Source organism: Ascaphus truei, unplaced genomic scaffold (assembly GCF_040206685.1).
Source record: "Ascaphus truei isolate aAscTru1 unplaced genomic scaffold, aAscTru1.hap1 HAP1_SCAFFOLD_852, whole genome shotgun sequence".
In the NCBI taxonomy this organism is placed as follows: domain Eukaryota; kingdom Metazoa; phylum Chordata; class Amphibia; order Anura; family Ascaphidae; genus Ascaphus; species Ascaphus truei.
The window spans coordinates 99,957-112,500 of NW_027457190.1; the positions used below are offsets into that span (position 1 = coordinate 99,957).

The 12,544-nt window shown below is 44.1% G+C and overlaps 1 pseudogene; it reads right to left on the reverse strand.

The window, feature by feature from the left end:
• Positions 1-364: 364 nt before the first annotated feature.
• The window catches only part of LOC142486418 (importin-8-like), a 58,976-nt pseudogene continuing 46,796 nt past the window's right edge, over positions 365-12,544 (reverse strand).

A 12,544-nucleotide genomic window follows, 5' to 3' on the forward strand; every position in this document is an offset into this window, starting at 1 on the left:
GAAAGGACTTGACTGCAGACAGATTTAGGTCAGCTCTGCGAGGGGTGAGGAGCTTGGAAAACCAATGGCTTTTCTGAAGACAGACATTTCAAGGAACGAATTTATCTCTCCTGTGATGGGGAGATAGAGACCGTTCTGCTCCATGTGGCCTATATTTAAATCTGAAACATCCGCGCCAGTTACACACATGAAAGAACAAACGAGAGGGAATGAAGAAATACATCAAGATGAAGAGGCAAAGGATTCCAGTGAGGGTCCAAAGACCAAGAATTTCATATGGTTCATACTGTATCTTCCAGTAGCCAGTTTAAGTCCAAATGCATTACTGTACCAAAACAAACAGCAGAAAATTAAGAATCATGTACACGGTCCAGCAGCGAGGCATTTCTGCTTCAGTTTATTTTAAGTCCAGCTCCATGTGCAGCGCACAATCGGTCACATTCTCAGGATGAAATAGTATGTCGGAAGATTTTAAAGCCACATAATGGAGTCTTATGATGCATCGCTGCAGTCTGAAAGTCTAACTTAACCTTTTTTGGGTCAATGAGACATACAAAATATGATAATAAAGGTTTCCAAGAGTTCTCTGTAGCTTTCCCCGTTTGTCTCCAAGCCGAGTTCCTCAGAAGGAAGGTGCTGAGAGCTTATGGCACTCTAACTAAGCAGCGTTCTGCTGCTCAATCTTCTGAGAAGCTGGAAATAAAAAAATACAACAACAGTGAGAGTCGTGGGACAGAATCCTATGTCTAGATTGTGCTCTTCAATGTCAATTTCTTCCACTACCAACTGGCACTTTCACATTAAATAAAAAAAGCATTTTGTACCAGAACTTTTTTTTCTTTCTTCTGCATATTTACATGCTACACCCACCCCCACAAACACCTTTCCATTAACAGTGCAGTCTCCACTTTTCACCTTAATCAAAAGCGCTATAATAATGAGGCTGGGACAAGCTGGTCGGGTTTTTAGTGTCTAAACATTGATAGATTTACAACAGCATTGCGTTAACAATAGCCCAATGAGACCAAAGTATTTCCTAAGCATCTCTTTGCAAGGGATGCGAGAGGTATAACGGTGGAAAGAACTAAACCGTGAATGATGGAACCTCCCATCCAAGTCAATAGTGTATAAACTCATTGAATTGTACTGTATGCTTCTGATCTACAGTACTTTTTAGGTATATGAAGCATCCCAACCTAAATGGTTAGGTGGTAGATCGTGAAGTGGTAGGTTAGTAAAAATAATATAAAGAATAAGAATATTATATATATATATATATATATATATATATATATATATATATAATATTACTGTATGCTCATTTGCATGTCCGATTCGAAAGCATGGAAAGCATGGATCCCCCCTGCAGGATGGCATGGGCAGCACCATCTCTGGAACCGCGGCTTGAAGCTCTCGCAAGCCCTGGCTCCGGAGACAGCAAGTCTCACTACTACAGTACAGCTGTACAGCACACAGCACTAAAAACTCATGTAGACCGCAAGCTTTAGAAGAAAATGCATGGCTTTGATCAGATGGCACATATATTTCAGCCACTACAGATACTTCATCCCACCTGCTGTCTTTGTACAGTAACTGTATCTAGAATAAAAATGCCTACATCAATCTCAGGCACAATGGCCTTGGCCGTCACCATCATAGCTACATGCAAGTGATTTAGTACAGTATAATCAGGATTGTTTTTCAATTCTGGACCAGCGAGGTCAGCCCAGAGCTGAACAAGATTGTGTGCCCTGTCAGGTCGCACCACCCTGGTGCAATTCCAAAACACAAAACAGCATAACTGGTTGATGTAAGGCTGTCTTCAATTTAGTGTTACTCTATGTTACAGGAAAGGGCTAAGGTGGAGTGGTCAACTCCAGTCAAGGGCCACCAACAGGTTAGCTTTTTAATGGTATCTCTGCTTCAGCACAGGTGGCTCAATCTACAACTGTGTTGGCTATTCCTGTGAAAAAGTGTGTTCTGAGGAAAAACAAGCTCACGTCTAGAACAGCGGTTTTAAACTTGTCCACAAGGACCCCCAACAGACCAGGTTTTAAGGATATTCCTGCCCAAGTACAGGTAGTTCAGTCCAAATGATTGAGCCACCGGTGTTCATGTAAGGATAACAACTGCAGAGCCACTCAGACTTCCTGAACCAGCAGGTGAGCTACAGCACCGGGGACAATACCCATGTAGTGGCCAGATATTCCGTGGCAGGGGAGGGGGGGGGGGAGGGGGGAACAGGTGCTACACCTGTTATGTGTAATTGTATCTCCATTTATGTAAAATTATGTTTTCAATAAAATTCAAGTTTAAAAAAAAAAAAGCCCCAATCTTAAAACCAGCTGCCATGTCCCACAAATGTACCTGGAGTTAGTTATCTTCTGTTGCAGTTTATTGTACTTGTCTGGGGTGCAGCAAGTCCTAATCAAACAACGGATGAAATGAAACAGAATAAGGACACTGGCATATACAGTAACATAATATGGATCAGTTAATTCAGCCCCCGCAACTGGCTGAACCTTCTACATTTAGCTGCTCGTGTGTATTTTTGTAGAGATTGGGGTACGCTCCTCCTTTTATGGTTTTCTCTAAATGGATTATTATAACAGTTATCTGGTGCAGAGGAGATTTAGCGCTTCCCACACACACTACAAAAATACTGTTTCAGGATCTATCTTGGACAGTTTCTCTGAGTTTAAGCTGCTGAATACACAAAGTCCTAAATCTCATTAATGGTTTTACTGGTATATACACATTTTTGGATCATGATTGAATTTATTTACACGTAATCACATCAACTATATAATTTGTAGATATATTTGAACACAAATATTTCCCAGTCATTTATCACAAGAAGATCACAAGTTATTTCACATAGGAAGCGCCTCTTTGAGGTTTCATATATGTATTTTGCCATTGTGGGAGTGACTGACGTGCATTAGAGAACTGAAAGCATGGTGGAGATGAGGAAAATCTGCCGGGATGAGGATATTTAAATACAGAACAGTATCCTGCGGCGCTCAAAAACTCAGTGACAAAAGTCAAATAGACATTTAAAGTCTTAGTGATGCAGACATACAGAGGCGACACACTTTATTCTAACTCGGCTAGTTCTGCAAATTTCGGTATATCCCGGTGATGTTCGGTTTTGTATAGTTTTCGGCCGGAGTGTATTGCGTTAAATTCCCGGCTGTGATTTAAGCATTTTATTCCCACTGGCTGCAATACTGCAATGCCGTGTAAAAACACATGGGGGCGTTTGCGAGCTGTTGTCTTTAAAGCCGTCCCCTATAACCCCTAACATACAGTACTGTACATTTTTATTCATAGTGTACATGTGCAGGGGGTCTCCGGAGCTGAACCGCATTGGTTTCAGTTCGGGGGACCCTCTGCAACCCGAGATACAGACCCCTTTATGAGGTGCCGGTATCCCTCTGCGTTTAAAGGTCCCGATCACGTGACTGCGGCATGTAAACCAAGCAGAGGGATACCAGCACCCCCTAAAGGGGCCTGTATCTCGGGGAGCAGGGGGTCCCCGGACCTAAAACCAAAACGTTTCTGCTCCGGAGACCCTCTGCACATGTACAGTATGAATAAAACACACACATCAATAAAGAATCGTTCTTTACCTTAGCGGCTATGTGCTATGGTAACGAAGCAGCATTTCTGTATTTTAATAATATTGTACAGTGAGCAGGGGGTTCCCTAAGCCAGAAATTAATGCTCAGGGAACCCCCTGCTCCTGCGCAAAATTATTAAAATACAGAAATGCTGCTTCATTACCATAGCGTATAGCCGCTAAGGCAATGAAGGGTTAAGGCAGAATAAACAATAAATACATTAAATACATATTTTTAATGTGTGTGTTAAACCTCCCTGCCTTCACTGTAATCTATGGAAAAAACCCTCCCCCTATTGTGTGTGTTAAACCTCCCTGCCATCACTGTAATCTATGTAAAAACCCCTCCCCCTATTGTGTTTGCTAAACTTCCCTGCCTTCACTGAAATCTTTGTAAAACCTCCTCCCCTATTGTGTTTGCTAAACTTCCCTGCTTTGACTAATATGTGTAAACCCCCCTCCCCCTAATGTGACGGTTAAATCTCCCTGGCCTGTGTTTCTGTGACTGCAGTGTACTGTATGTAAATGTGGGGAGGGGGATCCCGTGTAAATAACCACAGTCACACCCACTACCCACTACCTACCTGCACATGGCCCCTCTACTGCTGCAAAAAAGAGACAAAAATTAAAACATACAAAGTAATGTCCCCTAACCCCTTAATCACCATAGCGGTTATTAACCGCTACAGTCATTAAGGGGTTAACCCACCCTCACCCACCACTCGGGATGCCTACATACCCTCCCACACTAACCCCCCCCCCCGTGAGGCCTAACCACCCTCACCCAGTACCCACAAGGGAGGCCTACCCACATACCGTTGGGGAAACACCCCCCACCCCCAGTACACACAATAAAAACAATACAGTGACCCACAATAAACATCATTATATTTATTAAATACATTACCCACCCCCTGTGCCCCCCCATACATACAAGATTTATTATTTTACATACAGGGTTCATAACGCAGCCCCACGCGAGTCCCCGGTGGGCTGGCGGGGCACCTGGACAGACCTACAGTTTACCAGCAGCCCTTTTTACACAGGTTCTGGAGGCCTGCTGGTGGGTCCCGCCAGCACCATGGCCCCCAGGTGGTCTCCTTGGGTCACCGTGGGCCACAATTGGGTCCCCACGGTAGGCCCGCGGATGTCTGGGAGCCCCGGGTCAGACCCACAGGTGTCTGCGGGGCCTCGGGTGGTTCCCTCGGGGGTCTGGGGAACTCACGAGTGCTCACTATGGGTCCGCAGTGCCCCCACAGAAGTGGGACCACACATCATCATCCCCGCACCTACGGGTCGGCGGTGCCCCCACAGAAGTGGGACCACACATCTTCATCCCCGCAGACTACGGGTCGGCGGTGCCCCCACAGAAGTGGGACCACACATCTTCATCCCCGCATGTGTCACCCGTGGAACCACCAGCCTGATACCCGTGGGATACACGAGGCGATCCGCAGGTGGTATCCAGAGGTCCCACGCAGAACCACGGAACCAACCCTGAATGTAAAAAAAATAAACCTGGCCTATACATTCAATACATACACCCCCCTCCCCCCCAACACCTACAGTACAATAATGTGCAAAATAACTATTATCCAGATATGGATAATACTGTAGATTAATTGCCCATTATTAAAAACATTAACTAGCATATTAAAATAAATAAAGTACTACTGACCTCATCAATACGAAGTGTCCGTCGCCAGCAACATCCTTGTCTTGTCCACAAAATACATAGCAAATACAAAGCCAATACATTGCAATTACATTCAGATATCAATTAACCCCCTAAACACCTTATCAGATTATAACCGCAAATGTGATTAAGGGGTTAAGCCACACTGGCCCGATACCCACCCTTCACCCATGAATTTGTACAGTGGCTTCATCATGCAACTATATATATATATATATATATATATATATATATATATATATATATATATATATATATATATACTGTATACAGAGAGAGAGAGAGATTATATATATATTAACCCCTTAATCGCCTTTGCGGTTATTATCTGATAAGGTGTTTAAGGGGTTAATTGATATCTGAATGTACTTGCAATGTATTGGCTTTGTATTGGCTATGTATTTTGTGGTGTATGATGTTCAGGGATAGCCTTGGTTTTAAAGGTTGTATTCTGGTTGGTACTTATATTTGTTCACAGGCTAAATTGTTCTGCTCCAGGCGTGAATTAGTTAATTGTTTCATTGTTCGGGATGGAGTGTCAATAGTTTAGGGATGTAAATAATGATTGCTAATTGATTTTTGTTTACTTGATTGGTTGTAATGTATTGATTGGAATGTGAGGTGTTTCATTGGCATTTGATGAATTAGATTGTGAGATCAGTTAGGATTATTAAAGGAAATTGATTTTATTGTAGTGTGTCTGTATGGAGAAGTGTTATTTGTAGGACAGTATGGTTTTGATAACCCTTCTACATTTATTTGTATATTGGTTCATCATGTGTGTGTATATACTGTGTGTATATATATATGTGACGTCAATGAAAAGCACCCCCTTGAGAAAGGTCCTATTCCAGGACCGAAACGTCGGATTGGGTGACTTATCTTTTTTATTCAGATGCCCAATACAGTTTTTCATGATTACTGAACCGAGTGCAGTCTTTCTTTACCGGACGAGAGAATGGTAATGTTGTTTTTCTATTATTTGAGACTAGCACCTGTCTATATGAACCAGTACATTGAGTGCAAGCTGTGATGTTGGTTTTTATATATATATATATATATATATATATATATATATATATATATATATATATATAATCTCTCTCTCTCTCTCTGTATACAGTATATATACAGTATATATATATAGTTGCATGATGAAGCCACTGTACAAATTCATGGGTGAAGGGTGGGTATCAGGCCAGTCTGGCTTAACCCCTTAATCACCTTTGCGGTTATTATCTGATAAGGCGTTTAAGGGGTTAATTGATATCTGAATGTAATTGCAATGTATTGGCTTTGTATTTGCTATGTATTTTGTGGGCAAGACAAGGATGTTGCTGGTGACGGACACGTCATATTGATGAGGTCAGTAGTACTTTATTTATTTTAATATGCTAGTTAATGTTTTTAATAATGGGCAATTAATCTATTATCCATATCTGGATAATAGTTATTTTGCACATTATTGTACTGTAGGTGTTCGGGGGGGTGTATGTATTGAATGTATAGGCCAGGTTTATTTTTTTTACATTCAGGGTTGGTTCTGTGGTTCTGTGTGGGACCTCTGGAGACCTCCTGCGGATCGCCTCGTGTATCCCACGGGTATCAGGCTGGTGGTTCCACGGGTGACACATGCGGGGATGAAAATGTGTGGTCCCACTTCTGTGGGGGCACCGCCGACCCGTAGTCTGCGGGGATGAAGATGTGTGGTCCCACTTCTGTGGGGGCACCGCCGACCCGTAGGTGCGGGGATGATGATGTGTGGTCCCACTTATGTGGGGGCACCGCGGACCCGTAGTGAGCACTCGTGAGTTCCCCAAACCCACGAGGGAACCACCCGAGGCCCCGCAGACACCTGTGGGTCTGACACAGGGCTCCCAGACATCCGCAGGCCTACCGTGGGGACCCAATTGTGGCCCACGGTGACCCAAGGAGACCACCTGGGGGCCATGGTGCTGGCGGGACCCACCAGCAGGCCTCCAGAACCTGTGTAAAAAGGGCTGCTGGTAAACTGTAGGTCTGTCCAGGTGCCTGCCAGCCCACCGGGGACTCACGTGGGGCTGCGTTATGAACCCTATATGTAAAAGGATAAATCTTGTATGTATGGGGGGGCACAGGGGGTGGGTAATGTATTTAATAAATAGAATGATGTTTATTGTGGGTCACTGTATTGTTTTTATTGTGTGTACTGGGGGTGGGGGGTGTTTCCCCAACGGTATGTGGGTAGGCCTCCCTTGTGGGTACTGGGTGAGGGTGGTTAGGCCTCACGGGGGGGGGGGTTAGTGTGGGAGGGTATGTAGGCATCCCGAGTGGTGGGTGAGGGTGGGTTAACCCCTTAATGACTGTAGCGGTTAATAACCGCTATGGTGATTAAGGGGTTAGGGGACATTACTTTGTATGTTTTAATTTTTGTCTCTTTTTTGCAGCAGCGGAGGGGCCATGTGCAGGTGGGTAGTGGGTAGTGGGTGTGGGTGTGGTTATTTACACGGGATCCCCCTCCCCACATTTACATACAGTACACTGCAGTCACAGAAACACAGGCCAGGGAGATTTAACCGTCACATTAGGGGGAGGGGGGCTTACACAGATTAGTCAAAGCAGGGAAGTTTAGCAAACACAATAGGGGGAGGGGTTTTTACATAGATTTCAGTGAAGGCAGGGAGGTTTAACACACACAATATAGGGAGGGTTTTTTACATAGATTACAGTGAAGGCAGGGAAGTTTAACACAAACAATATGGGGAGGGGTTTTTACATAGATTACATTGAAGGCAGGGAAGTTTAACACACACAATATGGGGAGGGTTTTTTACATAGATTACAGTGAAGGCAGGAAGGTTTAACACACACATTAAAAATATGTATTTAATGTATTTATTGTTTATTCTGCCTTAACCCTTCATTGCCTTAGCGGCTATACGCTATGGTAATGTAGCAGAATTTTTGTATTTTAATAATATTGTGCAGGAGCAGGGGGTTCCCTGAGCATTCATTTCTGGCTTAGGGAACCACCTGCTCACTGTACAATATTATTAAAATACAGAAATGCTGCTTCGTTACCATAGCACATAGCCGCAAAGGTAAGGAATGAGTCTTTATTGATGTGTGTGTTTTATTCATACTGTACATGTGCAGAGGGTCTCCGGAGCAGAAATGTTTTGGTTTTAGGTCCAAGGACCCCCTGCTCCCCGAGATACAGGCCCCTTTAGGGGGTGCCGGTATCCCTCTGCTTGGTTTACAGGCCGCGGTCACGTGATCGGGACTTTTAAATGCAAAGGGATACCGGCACCTCATAAAGGGGCCTGTATCTCGGGAAGCAGGGGGTCCCCGGACCTGAAACCAACACGGTTCAGCTCCGGAGACCCCCTGCACATCTACACTATGAATAAAAATGTATTTCAAATGTATTTATTTATATTCATTTATTTATTTAGATTTATTTATTTATTTTTGGGCGGCTGCTGTGTGTGAGATTTTTTTATTGTGGGCAGCGGGGGTGGGTGAAGGGGGTATTAGCCCCAACGGTGGTTGTTTAGGGCTTGCGGGGGGTAGCGGGAGGGGTTAACCACTTCATGACCGTTGCGGTATTAACTGCTACAGTCGTGAAGGGGTTAAATGCACCCGCAACCCACCCGCAACCCCCCCGCAAGTCCTAAACTCACACCAAGGGCCAAATACCCCCTTCACCCACCCCCACTACCCACAATAAAGCGGACACGGTGGGTTAACCCCTTCATTGCCTTAGCGGCTATACGCTATGGTAATGAAGCAGCATTTCTGTATTTTTAATAATATTGTGCAGAGGAGCAGGGGGTCCCCTGAGCATTAATTTCTGGCTTTGGGAACCCCCTGCTCACTGTACAATATTATTAAAATACAGAAATGCTGCTTCGTTACCGTAGCACATAGCCGCTAAGGTAAGGAATGAGTTTTTATTTATATATGTGTTTTATTTATACTGTAGATGTGCAGAGGGTCTCCGGAGCAGAACCGCTGTGGTTTTAGGTCCGGGGACCCCCTGCTCCCCGAGATACAGGCCCCTTTAGGGGGTGCCGGTATCCCTCTGCTTTGTTTACATGCCGCGGTCACGTGATTGGGACCTTTAAATGCAGAGGGATACCGGCACCTCATAAAGGGGCCTGTATCTCGGGGAGCAGGGGGTCCCCGGACCTGAAACCAACGCAGTTCAGCTCCGGAGACCCCCTTGCACATCTACACTATGAATAAAAATGTATTTGAAATAATTTTTAATGTGCCGATGTTTGCGCAGAGAGAGCAGCGGATCTCTCTCTGCTGCAAACACATCTCGCCCCCGCCGGCCCATAGTATCATTGATGTGCATATACAGTACTGTATGTTAGGGGTTATAGGGGTTGTTGTTATACAGTATATATATACTGTACTGTATATATATATATATATATACTGCATTACAATTCATGAATTTATGCCATCTGGCGGACACGCGAAGCATTGCAGCCTATTAAATCCTGAACCATTATAAATTAACACATCAGCCGCGCGTCAGCCGGGCATGACCCCTGGCTTGGAACGCGGCATGCTCCGGGTGAACAGTGTCGCATTCCAGGTACCTGCCAGGGACAAGCCGGTGATTTGTTAGAATAACGTCTGCCGCAGCAGTAATGCACAAAGTTTCGGGAAAAATCCCTTCTTTGGATGCATAATCGTACAGCTCCGGAAGGAATTTCCTCCGAAACGTTGTGCATTATATCTGCATCATTAAGACTTTAAATGTCTATTTGACTTTTGTCACCGAGTTTTTGAGCACCGCAGGATACTGTTCTGTATTTAAGTCTAAGGGGCGATATATGCTGGGATTCTCACTTTCCTGCTAGAGCCCCAACCCCCATCATCTTTGGCTCCTTTGAAGTGACTGACCTGCTGCATTCTTCCTTTGCTCGGCCATTGTGTAGATTTCCTACAGGTGTTTAGGCTGATCATTACTTAGCGGGGCTGTCAGCGAGTGATACCACGAGAGATCTTGGCCCTGCACCCCTAAACAAGACAAAGTCTCATCACATCCATGCGTATGTACAGCTCATAACAGTCTGGAAGATGCATGCCGTGGAATGTCCCTTTTACTAGGACATTGGCAGGCTGTATTTCACAGCTTCTCGTGAGGCCAATATCCCTGATAACCATTACTAGGTGCTACTTTTATTCGAAAAGCATCACCTGGGTGATTTAAATGTCACCAAGTATATTTCACACTAAAAAAAAAAGGACTTGCATTTATGCTATAATAAGGCTGCTGGCTACTGACTCAATGCTGGCTCCTCCTACACCACATCACATGGAGAAACGCGTAGGAGACAGCATTGAGTCAGTAGTGTGTGAAGTGGACACAGAGGAAGTCATAAGTGGTGAGCGGAAAATCTTGACATTTGCAGCAAAGTAAGCTGATCAGCCTGCTACCCTGCTACCCTTCCAAGCTGCAATACAGCGACTCTGGAGGTGAACCGGAGGAGAAAATTGGAAGACGCCCAGGACGGTCCCATCTGACGGTGCACACCAAGGTGATCCACGGCCCCCGCCTACTCACAGAGTCCCAGCAGTGTGAGCGCCCGGTCCAGCTATGTGGCAGGACGGTCCAGGCGTTATCCCCAGAGAGGAAGGAGCTGACAGCCAGCAGCATTTAAGGCTACCACCTTTCTCACAGGCAACTCTGACCTTTACACACTTTTACCAGTTCAGCTATATGATATTTAGCAATATCACTTTTAACAATTTTTTATGTATTTAATGTATGTTTTTGCATTAGTAGTGCACCATATATGTATATTTTAATTACTATTGACCACTCACTTTGAAGGTGAATATAAAGTTGATTCCATTTTTCCATTGCGCCTCCACTTAAAGCTGCAGTTCAGTCTATATCCTGCATGTGTGTTTTTTTTAATAAATCAGTTCTGTAGTAAGAAATAATACTTTTAGCATTTTCTGTTTTTAAAAAAACAACTTTGAAAGACCAATTTTCTTGTATTCTATTTTAACAGCCATTTGCTAAGGCACTGCCCCTTCATGTCCTGTCACAAACCCAGGCACACCCCTTTGTCAGCACTGCCCTCCCTCTCTCTAAACGTGCACTAGCATCTGGTCACATGATCTTCCTCATAGTACATTCAAGGAAGCTGGAGAAAAGGGATCAGCCATGCATAGCAGCTCGGATAGGCGATTTCAAACTTATTACAGTGTTTATTCCATTCATTGCACGTGTATATAATGTAAAATTGTAATAATTCCATTTATAGCAAACGTGTATATGTGAATATTATTTAGATGTATATGTATGTTACTGAAATGTGGAGTGAGTGTGTAAGTAAATACACACAATACACTTCCACTGCATATATATATATATATATATATATATATATATATATATATATATATATATATATTATATATATTATATATTATATATGTATGTATATGTGAAGTTATGTGAGTAAAAAAGTGACAAAAACCCTCCATAGCAAGGCAAATAGCAAATGGAAATATTACTGTATGCTCATTTGTATGTATATATATATTTATATACACACACACTTCAAATACGGATAGTGATTCACGTAAATGATATATATATTCACTTTCTGGGAGTATAAGAGTGACTGTCCTGTTGTTCCTTTTTTTGTATCCATCATTGAATGGTATGCACCCTCTCTTTACGTTTATTTTATACTAGCTGAGAGACCCGGCGTTGCCCGGGATGTAATGTTCCCGCTCCTCTCTCTCTCCTCACCCCTCCCCCTCTCTCTGTTTGTCCCCCATTCACATCAATCCAGTTCCCCCCCTCCCTCCTTTACAGCTTCATGCAGTGTGTGTGCGTCAGTCATTGTGTGTGCGTCAGTCAGTCAGTGTGTGTGCGCGCGCGTCAGTGAGTCTGACGCAGAAACACAAACACACACACAGACTGACGCACACACACACACAGTCAGTGTGTGCGTGTGCCTCAGTCAGTCAGTGTGTGCGTGCGGCAGTCAGTCAGTCATTCAGTCAGTGTGTGGGTGTGGGGGTGTGCGCGCGCGCGCGTCAGTAAGTGTGTGTGTGTCAGTCAGTGTGTGTGTGTGTGTCAGTCAGTGTGTGTCAGTCAGTGTGTGTGTGTGTGTGTGTGTGTCAGTGTGTGTGTGTGTGTGTGTGTGTGTGTGTGTGTGTCAGTGTGTGTGTGTGTGTGTGTCAGTGTGTGTGTGTCAGTGTGTGTG